Source organism: Hylobates moloch, unplaced genomic scaffold (genome assembly GCF_009828535.3).
Source record: "Hylobates moloch isolate HMO894 unplaced genomic scaffold, HMol_V3 SCAFFOLD_18, whole genome shotgun sequence".
NCBI classification, from domain to species: domain Eukaryota; kingdom Metazoa; phylum Chordata; class Mammalia; order Primates; family Hylobatidae; genus Hylobates; species Hylobates moloch.
The window spans coordinates 3205766-3221468 of NW_026652293.1; the positions used below are offsets into that span (position 1 = coordinate 3205766).

General features: G+C 41.3%; 1 protein-coding gene and 1 pseudogene across 2 annotated transcripts in view; both read left to right on the forward strand.

Moving 5' to 3' along the window:
- The window catches only part of KCNH1 (potassium voltage-gated channel subfamily H member 1), a 463213-nt gene that overhangs the window by 275201 nt on the left and 172309 nt on the right, over positions 1-15703 (forward strand). The window lies entirely within an intron of this gene.
- LOC116457839 (importin-7-like) lies at positions 562-4852 on the forward strand (annotated as a pseudogene).

Genomic DNA, 15703 nt, shown 5'->3' on the forward strand with positions numbered 1-15703 from the left:
CAAAAACTACCACTTGAGGCCTTTCTCCGTGACAGGGGAGAGGTCAGGGTTGACAGAGTTCAAGAGTACTTCATATGGAGCACCTAATGCTCTGGAACAGAGAGTGAGCAAGTTTAGCATAGAGACCTGCATCGAGAAGGAAGGACACAGTTCTGGCTGCAGCCTTTCATGAGGGAACACTGGCAAGGCACAGCTCCTGTCAGCCTCAGCACCTGATTTTCCCTGCTTTCCTAATAAGAGCTGTGAAGAGGAGGGTTGAGAAACAAAATGTAATGCCAGTGGTGGAGGTACCATTCAGATCTTGCACATAAACGTGGAAACATTCCATAAAATCTGTCATCTGTAACTTAACTGGAAATGGCATTTACTATTATCAAGGGGGAAAGTGGTTTTGACTAAGCTGGTCACCAGCTCGGAAACCTCTGGTGACTACATGTTGCCCAAAGTACTGATGCTGGAGTTTAATATGATGTCGAGTCCACTTCAGCCATCTTCCCAGATTGCAGCTTGCTAGTAGACCTGTACTCAGGAGCTAGTAATGTGATTTTGGATAAGGCCTTTTCTGGGTCTGCCCTTTGTCTTTTGTAAAATGAACAGCCTAACTTAAATGGTCTTGAGATTTTCAGAGCTAAAAGTAATCTTAGATTCTATCCTCCTCCACCCCCTAGTGCCCAACACTCTGCTGGGTAACGAGCATGTGCTTGGTGGGTGCATCGATAGGCTCACCAGGTAAAGCAGACCAAGCCTTTCTGCTCCTTATCATCCCTAAACTTAAAATTGCTCTTTTTGGAAGCTCTTCATGGATTCAAGGAAGTTCTCTTGGCCATTCCTTTTTTTCATAGGGGATAAGTGATGCTGCTTTCTTCCTGAACCTTCTAACACAAGTCATCAAAGCCTAACTTGACACGCATGCCTTGAATCCCTTCTCTTACCTTCTAGGATGGGCAAATCACAGTTAGTATTTGGTTTTCCTGCCAGACAGCCCACTGGCTTCAGGGAATCTTTGGGGAAGAATGAGACACTCCTATTGATTTGTACATTTTTGAGATTCAGCCAAACAATAGTAAGCTAAGGCTTCCTTAAGCTGAGATAAGGGCCTTTTCTCCATTTCCTGAACATTTCTCTAATGTCGCCCTTTCTACAAGAGAAGGAACTGGGTCTTATTTCTATTTGTATGTCCAGCATCTAGCACAGTCACTCTTAAGTGGATGCTCACAAATACTTATTTTGAGCAAAGCAAAAAGGAATTGTTTTTCAATCCTGCCTCTAACTATTGAAAATACTGGCCAGGCATGGTGACTCAGGCTTGTAAATCCAGCACTTTGGGAGGCTGAGGCAGGATGATTGCTTGAGACCAGGAGTTTGAGACCAGCCTGGGCAACATAGTGAGACCCTATCTCTACAACAACACAGAATCAGCTTGGCATGGTAGCATGAGCCTGCAGTCCCAGCTACTTGGGAGGCTGAGGTGGGAGGATCTCTTGAGCCCAGTAGTTCAAGGTTGCAGTGAGTTAAGGTTGCAGTGAGTTAAGATTGCACCATTGCCCTTTTGCACCAGTTGCTGCTGCAGCAGGTCCATGTGTGCAGTGAGTACCGCTATTCCTGGCCCAGTAGCACTCGAGCCCCAGGTTTGACCGAGTCCATGCTGCAATGGATCCCAACACCATTATCGAGGCCCTTTGGGGCACCATGGACCCAGCCCTGTGAGAAGCCATGGAGCGCCAGCTCAATGAAGCACACAAGTCTCTGAATTTTGTCTCAACGCTGCTCCAGATTACTATGTCAGAACAGCTGGATTTACCTGTGAGACAGGCAGGTGTTATCTGTTTGAAAAATATAACACAATATTGGCCTGGTCAAGAAACAGCACAAGGGTATATATCCCCTTATACTTTTCCGGAAGAAGATTGCCATTGTATTCGAGAAAATATTGTAGAAGCCATTATCTATTCTCCTGAGCTCATCAGGGTACAGCTTACTACATGAATTCATCACATCATCAAACATGATTATCCAAGCCGCTGGACTGCCATCGTGGACAAAATTGGCTTTTATCTTCAGTATGATAACAGTGCTTTTTGGCTAAGAATTCTTCTTTGCCTTTATCAGCTTGTGAAAAATTATGAGTATAAAAAACTAGAGGAGTGGAGTCCATTGGTAGCAGCAATGTGGCATTTTCTGCCAGTTCTAAAGGATCATTTCATCCAGCTTCTTTCTGACCAGTCTGATCAGTCTGTCTTCATCCAGAAACAAATATTCAAGATCTTCTACACTCTTGTTCGGTATATACTACCACTGGAACTGATAAAACAACAGAACCTGACAGAATGGGTAGAAATTTTAAAGACTGAAACACTTCGAATTGAGAAGATGATCGACCTGAGCTATCATACTGGAAATGCAACAAGTGGGCCTTACATATTTTAGCAAGACTTTTTGAAAGATATGGAAGCTCTGGCAATGTTTCCTAGGAGTATAACGAATTTGCTGAAGTGTTTCTGAAGGAATTTGTTGTTGGTGTCCAGCAAGTTTTACTGAAAGTGTTATAACAGTACAAGGAGAAGCAATATATGGCTCCTCAAGTTTCACAACAGACATGAAGTTCTATTAATCAAGGAGTTTCTCATGCTCTCACCTGGAAGAATCTGAAGCCCCATATACAAGGCATTATCCAGGATGTTATTTTTCCATTGATGTGTTATACAGATGCTGATGAGGAACTTTGGGAAGAAGACCCTTAGAATATATACGCATGAAGTTTGATGTGTCTGAAGACTTCATTTCTTTTGCCACTGCTGCCCAGAAGCTTTTGTTTACAGCCCATAGTAAGAGGAAAGAGGTACTTCAAAAGACTATGGGATTTTGTTACCAGATTCTTACAGAACCAAATGCTGACCTTCAAAAAAAAGATGGAGCTCTGCATGATTGGCTGTTTAGCTGAAACACTTCTGAAGAAAAAGATCTGTAAAGATCAGATGGAATACATATTGCAGAATTATGTATTCTCTCTTCAGCAGTGAACTAGGCTACATGAGAGCAAGGGCTTGCTGGGTACTTCACTATTTTTGTGAAGTAAAGTTCAAAAGTGATCAGAACCTTCAAACAGCTTTAGAGCTAACAAGAAGTTGTCTGATTGATGATAGAGACATGACTTTGAAAGTGGAAGCTGCCATTGTCCTTCAAGTATTGATCAGCAATCGAGAAAAATCTAAAGAATATATCACACCATTCATCAGACCTGCAGTGAAGTCTCTTCTTCATATTATAAGAGAAACAGAAAATGATGACCTTACCAATATAATTCGAAAATGATCTGTGAAAATAGTGAAGAAGTTACTCCTATTGCAGTAGAAATGACACAACAGTTGGCAATGACATTTAGCCAAGTAATCCAGATGGGGCCAGATGAAGAAGGTAGTGATGACAATAGCATGTCTCAGAATTCTGTGACGAGATCTTCTCTTTAGCACATAGCCTGACATGTCAACAAGTGTCTCCACAGGTGTGGCAGCTACTACCCCTTGTATTTCAAGTCTTTCAGCAAGATGGCTTTGATTACTTTACAGATATGATGCCCCTCCTTTATAATTATGTAACAGTTGATACCAAGACACTTCTGTCTGATACCAAGTATCTTGAAATGATATACAGTATGTGCAAAAAGCTTCTTACAGGAGTTGCAGGAGAAGATGCAGAGTGTCATGTGGCAAAATTGTTAGAGGTCATCATTCTGCAGTGCAAAGGGCATGACATTGACCAGTGCATTCCCTTATTCGTGGAAGCAGCCTTAGAAAGACTGACAAGAGAGGTTAAGACAAGTGAACTTCGAACTATGGGTCTGCAAGTTGCAATTGCAGCTTTACATTATAATGCATACCTATTACTCAATACCTTAGAAAATCTTCACTTCCCTAATAATGTTGAACCAGTTACAAATCATTTTATTAGTGGCTTAATGATGTTGACTGTTTCTTGGGGCTTCATGACAGAAAGCTGTGTGTTCTCAGTCTCTGTGCTCTTATTGATATGGAACAGATACCCCAAGGTTTAAATCAGGTTTCTGGACAGATTTTGCCAGCTTTTATCCTTTTATTTAATTGATTAAAAAGAGCATATGCCTGCCATGAAGAACACAAGAATGACAGTGATGATGATGAAGCTGAAGATGATGATGAAACCGAGGAACTGGGGAGTGATGAAGATGATATTGATGAAGATGGGAAAGAATATTTGGAGATTCTGGCCAAGCAAGCAGGTGAAGATGGAGATGATGAAGATTGGGAAGAAGATGATGCTGAAGAGACTGCTCTGGAAGGCTATTCCACAATCACTGATGATGAAGATAACTCTGTTGATGAGTATCAGGTATTTAAAACTATCTTTCAAACCGTTCAAAATAATAATCCTGTGTGGTATCAGGCTCTGACTCACGGTCTTAATGAAGAACAAAGAAAACAGTTACAGACATAGCAACTCTGGCCAATCAAAGAAGAGCAGCTCATGAATCCAAAATGATTGAGAAGCATGGAGGATACAAATTCAGTGCTCCAGTTGTGCCAAGTTCTTTCAATTTTGGAGGCCCAGCACCAGGTATGAATTGAGTTATCTCTTTCTTTCCTACTGTGTGACTGTAGTGAAGAGCTTGTGTTCCTCCTAGTAGTGGTTCCAGAACTGGTTCATGTTGTCTATTCTAAACTAATGATCAATGGATAGACAGAAAAAAAAATCACAGCAACAACCCCAGGAGATGGGACCTGATCATGCAACCTGGCACCGGAAAAGAAACCAGTGGGATTTTGGGGGTGGGGGGGATTGGAGGTACCTTAGAGGGTGTATTTTCTTTATTTTTTGAAGAAAGTAAGATCCTGACTGTGAAGCTTCAAAGTGAGACACTGTGGACATCTGAAACAAGAGGGGATGTCATGAAGGCAGCTTTTCTTTTTCTGAGAAAAAAATAGGCATGGGCTACAGGACTATTTAAAATGTCTCATTTATAGTATAAAGCTCAAAGGTAGATGTAATTTTTAAACCTGTGAGAATTTGTCCAATTTCTGTCTCTTCCTCACCATTGGGTATCTATTCTCTATATGTAAATAAGATAAGGTAATCTGATAGCCTTATTCAATCTTCATCATTTTTATTCATCATTGTTCCTATGTAGATTATTGGACATTTATTGTAGCACTACATAACTGATTATAAAATTCTGTAAATGAGTTAGCACTTTCATATTGAAACAAGCCTGCTAGCCTATGCATAAAATAGCAAAATGTTTGCTGTTTATAAAAAGATGTAATGGGGTGGGGGGCAAGGGTAATTTCAAGTTATTAATTTAAAAATGAACTAGCAATTTTGTACCTGGTGACTTTGTGGTCCACTCACTTCTGACAGGGACTTCAATTCGGTATGTAAAAATGGGTTAGTGGTATTTCATTGCTGCTAAAAATGATAACTCCCTCTGTGTCCTGTTTTTCCTAAAGCTGTCAGTGTAGAAGTGGGTATTTAAATACCAGACCTTACTATAAAAAATAAGAAAGGTGGTATCTAGAGCATGTTAATTGAATATGAAGTTCTACTGTTAAAGAGTTGATCTAAGAGTATGGCTAAACATCTATATATGCAATCTATTAAAATAACTTAATTCAGCTATTATGTCTTGATTTGATTTCAGTTTTATAACAATATAAACAATTTATAACAATTATAACAATTTTTTCCTCATTGGCCTGTTTTTAATCCTGTACGTAGAAAGAGTACAAAATGCACACTTAAAAAACTGAAATTTAACACTTACCCACGCCCCCTTCCGCATCTCTTCTACCCCTCTTGTTGATTGTGGTATTTGATCTTAACTAGATAGGCTGAAGTCATGTGGTTCTCTCCAGAAACCACTATTGATACCACTGCAAAAACAAGCCAGCAAAAAGACAGTGTAGAGAGGTTGGCTTGCTTCCCTTTCTTCCTAACTGCATGTTGAAAAATAAGACTTTATTGATCTTAAACATCTGTCAGATGAGTCATCATTGGGTTATTTTTTATATACATGTATACACAAAATATTTCAAATTGAAAGCAACATCTTAATGGATTCAAAACTATTACAAGCTGTTGTCTAAAACAGATGAGAAAATCTATAACTGTAAAAACAAATTCACATATTGATATTTAAAATGCATAATTAAGAAAAAAAAAGATTGCAACACTGCACTTTGTCTCAGCCATGTGGACAAATCACCCATTTGGGCACATTTTTACCCTGACTTCTTTCTGTTCAAGCCTTTACAGTGACCACCAGACAGTCTCCCCTCACCCCCACCCCCATGCGGAAACTTCTGTTGTTGCCTGGGAAACAGAATAAGACCTGTCTCAAAAAAGAAAATTCAAAGGTCTGGCCTTACGCATAAACAAAATAGGCACCTGTCCCCATGACTCATGATGTGACTTTTAAAGTGCCTGTAAGGCCTCAGGCTCCCATATTTATTCTCTGCTTCTGTAGGATCAAGCTCCCAGATATGTGAAATTCCTTTAATAAGGGTAAAGTCTTCATTACATAAAGCACTAACATGTAGTTGCTTGGGTGAACAGTAACCTATTGACCTGTATGTGCTCTAAGCCAGTGCTTCTCAGATTTTAATGTGCATACAGGTCACCTGAGGGTCTTGTTAACGTGCAGATTCTAACACAGTAGGCGTGGGGTAGCCTCATGGCTTTGTATTTCTCACAAGCCCCCAGGAAGGCTCTAAGCTACAGCGTCTCAACTAAGAGTGCATCCAACTTATCCATGATGCTATTAAAACGTTTAGATTCAAGACTTCCATTATAGGCTGCTAAATGAGCACCTACAGAGTAAACACCAGGCATGAGTATTTTATATATACATATATATAGTGGTTCTATATATATATATATATGTATAACATACATATACACACACACATATATATATATAAAACACCTCCTCTACCGGTGATTCCAATGTGCTCCTCTGGGTGAGAACCATTACCAAGATTAGTTTATCTTGATGGGAAGTTCTAGCATGAGGGTAGGGGCGAGGGGGTACTGTCTGGCGGTCACTGTAAAGGCTTGAACAGAGAGGAGTTACACTTCTGGGGTAAAAATGTGCCCACATGGGTAATTTTGTGCACGTGGCAGAGACAGGGCTGGATAATGAGGAAGAAGAGGCTGGACAAATGTCCTTGCCTTCATTTGTGTTCTTTAGCTTTAATGTTTCATCTTGCTCAACTTTCTCATCACCTCACCCTTCAGGTAAGCTGCCCTAGAAGTCAGTGGGAGGAACAGTTTTGGGGTGGGGGTTAGGGAGGAGCAGCAGAAATCTACCCTTAATGCTCATTTGAAGAGCAAGGAGCAACTGATGTTCAAGTTTTTTCCAGGGGCTGTTTCTGGTTCTTTTGGCATCAAGTGAGTGGGGATTATTCCAGGCGGGCTCTGGTTTGAGAGTGCTACATGAAACATCTCTCCCAGCAAATTTCTCTAAAGAGTGGTTGATACTTACATTACGAATGAGTTCGGTGAAAACTGTGGACTCTAGCTAAATATGGAAAACAGAGTTTTTAGATGGCAGCTGCCCAAAGGGTTTGGAACTCTTTTTCTATAACAAGCTCAGTTGAAAACTTGAGGTTTTCTAAGGAGGAACATTTGAAAGTGTCTTGGTGATGGAAACAAAGTAACATGTACAGCAAAAGGCAGAGATGACTCCAGAATGCCTGCATCATTGCTTGGGGCAGGAGACCACCTGCTAGCCAGGTGGCATATTAAGATTAAGAGTAAGCTAATTGCCTACTTTTTTAATGCTTGTGAAGTTATTCTTTGCAAATAAATGAGCCACCCAGGTACAGCTCAAGTACTTGCAGGTGGAATGAATCACTGCAGGGAGAAAGTACTAAGGGGATAAGTGGGCTATATTAACAGCAGTGTCCAGCCCCCTTGACTATGTGTGAAGCCATCACCAGCACTCCCAGCTGAGTCGTGACACTCTGCTATAGAAAGGCAGCAGGTGAGTGGGGAGGGCAGGTGACCCCAAATAGCACATGAGCCTACTGAGACTGGGTTTCGCTGTCCACGGTGCTAGCAGAGCAGCTTCGCGCTCTCTGGCTCAGTCTATATTCTCAATACACTTAGCTGCTCTATGTTTTATGTTTAGTTCCCAGCCTAAAGAAGGAGAATATGGTCAAGGCCACATCCTAAAAATCAACAGACATCTGCAGCCTGGACTTCTCTCTTCTCCCCAGGTGGTCCCTGTAGCCATGGCCACAATGCCTACACCTTTGATAGAGCTATTGGCCACCGGAGTGGGTGGAGTATTATTTGGGAACAGGGGAAATCAACTTTGCTTAGAAGCTTACAGTCAATAATAAGGGATTTAAGAAAGGCTGGGTTCATGTCTCTTGTCTTTTTAAATTCTCGGCTTAGAAAATTGTGTGACAGAGTGAGTGTCTTAATCCCCCTTCTGCAGTATCCCCCTCTCTGATTGTGGTTTCTTCTTCTGGCAGTCAATGAGTGTTTTTGCCTGTAACTGGTGATGTCTCAGGCCTGGGGTATGGACTTGTTCTGAAGTGGATAAAACTGTAGCTGATGCTCTTGGGAGGAGACTTCCAGAACTTTCTCACACTCATACCATTACCCTCCTTCATCACTAAACATTTGTATGCAGGTGATATCGGGTTAAAATGAATAAAAAGAAATTGCAAAGGGTAGGCTAAGAAGTGAGCCCCAGACACTAATCACCAGCTAAACATCTATTGTCTGAATTATTACTTCCCAGCCCAGGGGCTGTCATGATGCTCAAGCCAGGACTAAGGTCAATTGTCTGGTTTTCTGTATCTACATATATGAGATCTCCATGGTGCTAGCAGAACATTTGCGTTCTCTGGCTAAATCTGTGTTCTTGATACACTTACCTGCTTGCTTTTATGTTTAGTTCTCAACCTGTAGGAGGAGAATACGGTCAAGACCACATCCTAAAAATTGACAGGCACCTGGAGTCTGGACTTCTCCCTTCTCCTCAGGTGGTCCCTGTAACCACGGCCACAATGCCCACACCTTTGATGGGCCAGCCCCAGGTGGATGATGCCCCTGGTTGTCACTGGTTGTAACTGGTGGACAGCTACCACTTGCCAGCCTGGTCTCTAGACCTTTCAGACATAAGCTCTGCCACATTTCTTAATCTGCTCTTCAGAGATGCTCCCAAAGCTGCCATGGGTAAAAGTTGGCTCTGTAGATCCAGATTTTGGGAGGCTGTGCCTTTGGTTGTAGATTTTCCAGGTACCTTTCTCTATTTTCTTATTTTTGACCATATTGAAATTAGGTTTTGATTATTCATCCCTTTTCTTGGACTAGCTGAATTAATCTGAAGAAATTTGTTCTCTGAGTCCCAGTTTCCTCATTTATACATTGAGGGGATACCCTTTCTATTTTTGTTATTATGTGAAATGAGATATAAACTTTCTCATTATGACTCGATAATATATTGAGATTGGGAGGAGGAATACATTATTGTATAAAACAAGATTTGTGGTTTTTAAGTTAATGGGTAGGTTCCAAATGTAAAGGCTCCTTTTCTCTAAATTGATCATTTGCTGAATTTTTCCTACTTAACATAGCATTATAAATATTAGGAGAAGAATGTTTCTGGAATAACATGATTTTTGGCCCTCTTTTATTTTATGTGATAAAACTCATCGAGATAAACACATTATGCCGTAGATAAGACTTTGGTTTCAGTTTTTTTTGTTTGGCTTACATAAATGCTTTTACTGCTAGGCGTATTAAAATGTCACCTGATTTGGAGTCATCAGTCTCCTAGAAGAAGAATTGAAATGCTAAACAAAGAATTTACAAGAGGCAGAAGAGAACTGGGCTGACTTGAACCAGGATGGTTTGGGTCTGTCGGCAGAATTTAGACAAAGGTATTGATCAGGAAGACAGGACTAACAATGGATCCATTTGGCAAGAAAGATGCAAACCAGGGTCCTGGCAAGACCTGATAAATCTTGCAAGGATTGTGTTTCTCTGACCCTGGGCTAGGGGCAATTGTGGCTTTTGAAGCTCTTAAAGGTAAATGCTTCTCTGGTTAGTTGCACCCAATCAGGCTGGGCCTGGGCTCTGTAGAGTGCCCTTGTCCCTGGGTAGGAATGCACTTGCCCACCAGGAGCCCTGGGTCCTCCTGTAGGACAGAGTTCCCTGGGGGATTTCAGGTCCATTGGAAAGTTTCTGGCACTGTTGAGTCAACAGGGTTGGCCTCTCATGACAAGCTCCAGCTCTCTCTGTTTATCATCTGCCTCAGTGGCCAAGCCTCTGGGGAGCAGTCCTGGCTGCAAGGACTTTGCTGCATCTCAAACTTGGGCCACCTTCCAAACCTGGCTTTCTGTTATTTTGTGCCTACTATGCTCCATACCGTGGGCAAGGGGCTTTAGATGTGATCTCTTTTAAGCCACAGAGGCCCTACCAGGTAGGTGTTATCTCTGCTTGACAGAAAAAGAAACAGACTCAAAAAGGAACAGAAATTTACATGGCCAGTAAGTGGCAGAGCTAGGGGTTGAATCCAGCTCTGTCTCACTCCAGATCTCTTGCACTTTTTTACCACAGCTGCCAAACATTATCTTGGAAGAATGAACATTTTAGTGGTTTTTTCAGTAGCGCTTTTGAGTGGCCTTATATTCGTGCTTGATTTCCACTGGAAAAGCTAGCACATGATGGAAATGTTGGAACTAGGGAAAGAATAGAAGACAGGGGCCCCAAAAGAGGACCTACTACTCAGATAAGATGTGATGTGAAACTCATCTTTTGAGCATAAACACATGGCATAGTTGTGCCTAGAATTTCCACATTGCCTTTGGCTGTATGGGTCTTTTTAATGGGATATCTAAGAAATTCTAACATCTTTTCTTGATTAGTAAAGCTAGTATTTGTTCATGAAAGAAAGGGAACCATGAAATGATTTTAACCTGTAACCTACATAATGTTTATAGCTTTAGAAGCACATATTTTTTCCCTTGGGCCAAGCATGTTTGGCTAAATATTATTTAAATAGTGCATCCTTGTCTTTGGTGGATGAGGTAGGGGCTCTAAGGGTGAAATTCTCATTCCACAGGGGTTTTGTTTATTTTGTGGTTCACAAAGGACAAGGGGCTCTTTGAAATTTTTTTCCTCAGCAATCTGGGGACTAGAATCATTAAAATAGAAGGCTCCCTAGAAGACACTTAGGTTATAAATTAAAATTTACTCTCCTGGTCAAAGAAAACCTTTGCATGCATCCCATGTTGATTGCGGGCCTACTATGTGCTAGGCACAGCGCTGCAGCTTTGCAGGACTTACTTACTTTGCTTGGCTGCTCCCTCTCCAGCCTTCTCTCGCACCACCTCCTCTTGCTTCCCAAGCTCCCAGCTCCAAACACTTGAGCTTCTTTGAGCTTTTGAACATGCCAAGCCCCTCCTTCCCTCTGGGCCTTTGCCTGTGATGTTCCTTCAGCCTGGAATCCCCCTTCTCCACTGTTTTCTCTGATGACTTTTCCTCCTCCCTCACACATACTCCCCTTAGAGATGCTTTCTGTACCTCCAGAGGGAAAAAGCCTCATTCTCCATCATGCTTTCTTTCTAAGCACATTGTTTTTTTATCCTTCCAAAGACTTCTAATTTGTAAATATATATTTGTTTCCTTATTTACTCTCTTTCTCTTCTATTAGTCTTTAAACTGTGTAGGGGCAAAGGCCAAGTCTGATTTGCTCACCAAAATATCCTTAGCATTTAGCATGATTCCTGGCATGTAGTAGGCAGGGACTCAGTAAATCCAGTCATGTGCCACATAACATTTCACTCAACAACAAACTGCGTAAAGGATGGTGGTTCCCAAATGTTATAATACCATATTTTTACTGTGTCTTTTCTATGTTTAGGTATTCGTAGATACCCAGATACTTACCATCGTGTTATTATAGCTTACAGCATTTAGTACAGCAACAAGGCGTACAGGTTTGTAGCCTAAGAGCAACAGGCTATACCATATAGCCTGGGATTATAGTAGGTATCCCATCTAGGTTCATATGAGTATACTCTATGATGCTCACACAAGGATGGGATCACCTAAAAATGTATTTCTCAAACTGTATCTTATTGTTAAGTGACACATGACGGTATTTATTGATTTTTGAATAGGTATATCTCCAATTGATGAAACTAAAGGTTAGAGAGGTAATGTGACTTCTCAAAGTTACCCACCTAGAGAATGGTAGAGGTATGACACTAATCTAGTTCCTGACTCTCAAATCCAGTGTTGCTTCACTTTACAGTGTCGTGTGACTTTTATTTTAAGAACATAGCTTTCCTACCACACTGTTGGGATGATAGAAGTAGGTTATTTTGGCTGTAATAGTTATGTCTTAGCTCAAGAAATGAGAAAGTGAAAGAACAAGGTACCCAGACACACTAGACCAAGAACACTTTGAGGGGGACAACAACATGTTCTCTATTAGTTGGGAGCTTCTTGGGCTCAGGAGTCATCGCTTTCCAAAGGCTGGCAGTGCTGTAACCAGAGAGAATCATTTAGCATGATTTAGTCAACTCAGAGAGAAAGCTGGATTGACTCCTTTTTCTGTGTCCCAGAGCAGACAGCACATGGCTTTGTCTTCTGAGGATACGTGGGCCATGAAGACAAATATTGAACAGCCCTTTAGGTGAGTGAGAAGGTTGATTTGGCAGCATGAGAATGCAGAGAGCTGCCTGCTCTCTTGCTGTGCCTGAAATGACCTTTTTGTGCATGAAATGAGAGATACTGAGCATGGCTGTTGGAGGCCAGTAGGCTCTAAAGAGGTAGAAGAGACATCTGGAACAAGCTCTAGAAAGTAGGCTTTTGATCTTCCCCAGGATGCTGATAAACAAAGCCTATTTTCCCTTTCCTCTGATGAAAAGCTTTATTGTGGCTTTCACTCATTGTGAATCATGATGTTAGAGTGGCATTGTTCTGCCTCTTGGCTTGCTGTTGAGACTGCTGCGTCAGGCCTGAGCTGGTGCCCCAAAGTCCCTCCAGAGTTCTTGCTTTGCCAAGGCCAAGCTAGCAGAACTGTGGGAGGAGGGATAGGCCTGCACATCTCCAAAGCCCCCTTTGCATTCAGCAGTTAATTTCTGGTTCCGCATTTAACACAGATCCAAATGCTTTTTTAAAAAAAATTTTTTCTTTTTGAGACAGAGTCTCACTCTGTCATCCAGGCTGGAGTGTGGTGACAGGATCTTGGCTCACTGCAACCTCCGCCTCCCAGGTTCAAGCGATTCTCATGCCTCAGCCTCCCGAGTAGCTGGAGCTACAGGTGCGTGCCACTATGCCCAGCTACTTTTTTTTGGTATTTTTTTTTCTTTAGTAGAGACTGGGTTTCACCATGTTGGCTAGGCTGGTCTTAAATCCTGACCTCAAGTGATGCACCTGCTTCAGCCTCCCAAAAGGATGGGATTACACGCCTGAGCCACCGCACCTGGCCCCAAATGTTTTTAGATAAAAATTATTTGCTTTATCTCTTCCTGCTAATCGGTGTCTTTCACAGCTCATGTTCTCTTTTCTCCTTCTGTGATGTCTTCCTTGACTTTTTTTCCTTTTTTGAAAGCTTTCTTCCTAGGACAGGCACTTAAACAAGTGCTTTGCTTTACTTCTTCTCACGTATGTTCAGCTTCCTCCCCTAAATACAGGGAATGCTCCCCAGGGAAGATCCCAAGGCTCATACAGTATGTTGTTCCTTCTAAGACACACAGTGCTGTGGTTTACCATGTGCTCCATGGACTTATACTTAAATCACAGACAGTCACAGCAGGAAGGGATTTATTGGTCATCTTGTCAAGGAGTTTCCACCCTGGGCTGTGGGCAAGTTTGGGAAAGGGGTGGGGTAGATGGAGCTCGTTCCTCTCCCACCTGAGTAGCTATTCTTTGTTTTACATATTGAGCTTCTATTTGAATTGTTGCTTGATTAAAAGGCTCACGGCAGCCGGGCGCAGTGACTGATGCCTGTAATCCCAGTACTTTGGGAGGCCGAAGTGGGTGGATAACCTGAGGTCGGGAGTTCGAGACCAGCCTAACCAACATGGAGAAACCCCTTCTCCAGTAAAAATACAAAATTAGCCAGGTGTGGTGGTGCATGCCTGTAATCCCAGCTACCCGGGAGGCTGAGGCATGAGAATTGCTTGAACCCGGGAGGCGGAGGTTACGGTGAGCTGAGATCACGCCATTGAACTCCAGTCTGGGCAAACAAGAGCAAAACTCCGTCTCAAAAACAAAACAAAACAAAAAAAGCTCATGGCTTAAAACCATGGTTTGACAAACTCTATTCTAATTCAAATCCTCCAAGGAGGCGATGGTAATCCAAATGAATCCTTACAGAAATTCTTAGAGGGAATTCTGTTGTTTTTAATTTTGTCTGAATTGTATCCATATAGTAGAATGTTTATAGGATTCTGTACAAGTATATGTATATTTTAATATGTACGCATAATACACACACACGTATGTATATGTGTAAGGCCAGGTTCCAATGTTGACACCTTTAAAGAAGCAGTTGATATCCTTCTATCTAGAAGTAACCTTGCATTGCCTTTTAGTGTACTACTTAATCTTTTTTTTTCTCTTAAAGTTATTTTACTTTGCCTTGAATTGTAATTAGTTGTGTACATTTCTTTCTCTGCTATACTCTAAGCTTTTTAAGGTCTAAGACACTTAACTCTTTACCTTTGTAACCTCTATAACACCTAATAATGTGCTCTGCCACACATGCAATTAAGGAATCTGTAGTTTATTGGTGAAGAATCATAAAGTAGAAAAAAAATTGAAATGGGAGCCCAGTTGGTAAGATGTTATTATGAAGTCAAATATATAGTATATTATTATGAAGCCAAATTTCATGCTTGGGCCTCATAAGAACCTAATTTATTTTTCATACAGAAAAATGTCCCATGACCAAGATTGTATCTTGACCAACTGTCTCACAGATTTATGCTGTTATTCAGAAGATGGGACAGAGAAGATGGTACTTATGGCTCAGTGCAAATTAACTTTCATCACTGAAAAAAACAACTTTAGTTATAGAGCTTATTATAGAAGGCCAGTAATGTCAGTGATATAAAGGACTGCATGTGGGCGAGACGCTAGAGTCCACTCTTGCACTAATGATCTAGAACGTGGGCTGTTAACATGGACTATTGAGTCTTGACAGAACTCAACTCAAATGCAAATTGAATTGAATTGAATTTATAAAGACAAGGGTCAGGGAAAGTAGCCATGTGACCAACCAGTCAATAAGAGAAATGTGAGCATTGGCAGATTTGTATGGTTCACGTGCCCAATTCTCAGTGTCAAATCATTTTCTAAATTGTAAAATGACAGGAAAGAGATATGGTATGTGGAGTAACATAATTCAGACAACATTTATTGAATGTCTGCTACCTATAAGGTATTACTATCTATAAGACACTATCTTTAACTATCTAGAAGGTATTAAGATTCATAAGATGTAGCCTCCTACTTCCAAGAACCTATAACTCTGACAGTCCTGTTTCACAAATTGTTCACTACGTAGATGGACATTATCAACTTTCACCACACTTAAGGCTGAGATTTCTCAGCAGTTATCACTGTTTTTCATCTTAAAGGACAGTTGCGTTCCAGGATCTGGCCCACCCTTTCAGTCTTCCACTCTTCATCTCTGACCTGC